This window comes from Vicia villosa, linkage group LG3 (assembly GCF_029867415.1).
Source record: "Vicia villosa cultivar HV-30 ecotype Madison, WI linkage group LG3, Vvil1.0, whole genome shotgun sequence".
NCBI classification, from domain to species: Eukaryota; Viridiplantae; Streptophyta; class Magnoliopsida; order Fabales; family Fabaceae; genus Vicia; species Vicia villosa.
Window position 1 is genome coordinate 215,532,019 of NC_081182.1, and position 1,269 is coordinate 215,533,287.

A 1,269-nucleotide genomic window follows, 5' to 3' on the forward strand; every position below is an offset into this window, starting at 1 on the left:
TAATATTACTAATTAAAATATATTCTAAGATACTAAACTAATGGTCACAATATATACTGAGACAATCTAAAGCTCATCTAAATATTTTCTAAGATATTTCCACAAAAAAAACTAACAGAATGTATATTTTCTAAGATGTTTCACATACCCTTTGCAGCCTCACTAGTAACTATTCCAAAACTATTACGGCCTCACTTGATAATTAAATGGATGTGATGTAGACTATTTCCATTTATGTATCATGCTTATTAGCTTGCTACTCATGCAAGATTTATGGCGGAAGAATAGCTGATAGGAGTCAAGATAACTAGCTACATGCACTGCTTTGAGTTTAGTACATGGCCTCATGGTGAATTTCTATTCTGTTCAGACAGCTAGAGAAGGCCATTGAAAGATAGCAGTTTATTAATTTGTTGTAATTTAAATTTATGTTGATGCTGAACAATTAATCTGGATTTATTAATTTGTTGTAATTTGTATTTGATTTATGTTGGATTAAAGTTGAGATGGCCAGTAATTTATATTAAAATTTAAGATGCTAACAACCCGATTAAACCGATTGAAATAACCCGCGATCCGTCCCAACCCAACCCGTCCAAACCGAATAAGAAATTGGGCGGAAATGGGTTTATATGGCTCAACCGTGGGTTGGGATGGGTGAGGCTTTTGGGCCCGAAACCGCCCAACCCGGCCCGTTGTCCAGCCCTAATGCACACTTTATATGTCAACCTACTTACTAGATTGAGAATATTATATGGGTCGACCTACCTTTTAGGTTGGACATACTTGGGCAAATATGTCTTCTAGACTGAGCATATTTTTTGAGTTGACATGCCTTCTAGACTAACAACTTATTATTAATGGTATTTTTTGGATTACACCTTGAGGAAAAGGTGTTAATGTAAGAATTGAGGGATGATATCTATATATAGCATAAAGTTCAACAATTTGCTATAGAAAGATTGAAGCAGAAGTGGACTTGGTTGATGTAAATTTTGTTTTTGATTGGATCTTCTCAAATTAGACCATCCACCACTATAATTCCTTTTTATAAATTGAATTTGACTCTCAAATTGCATCTTGAGGATAAGGTGGTTTTCTAAGATTGGTGGAATACAATAATCTAAATATGTTAATTAATAAGCTCAAGTTCTTTAAGCCCGTGTTAATGATACATAATGGTGAATCACTAATATTTAGAATGATTTAGATAATGAGTCATTGATTTATGTCAATGTTATAAATATGTGATTGATGAATATAATTATC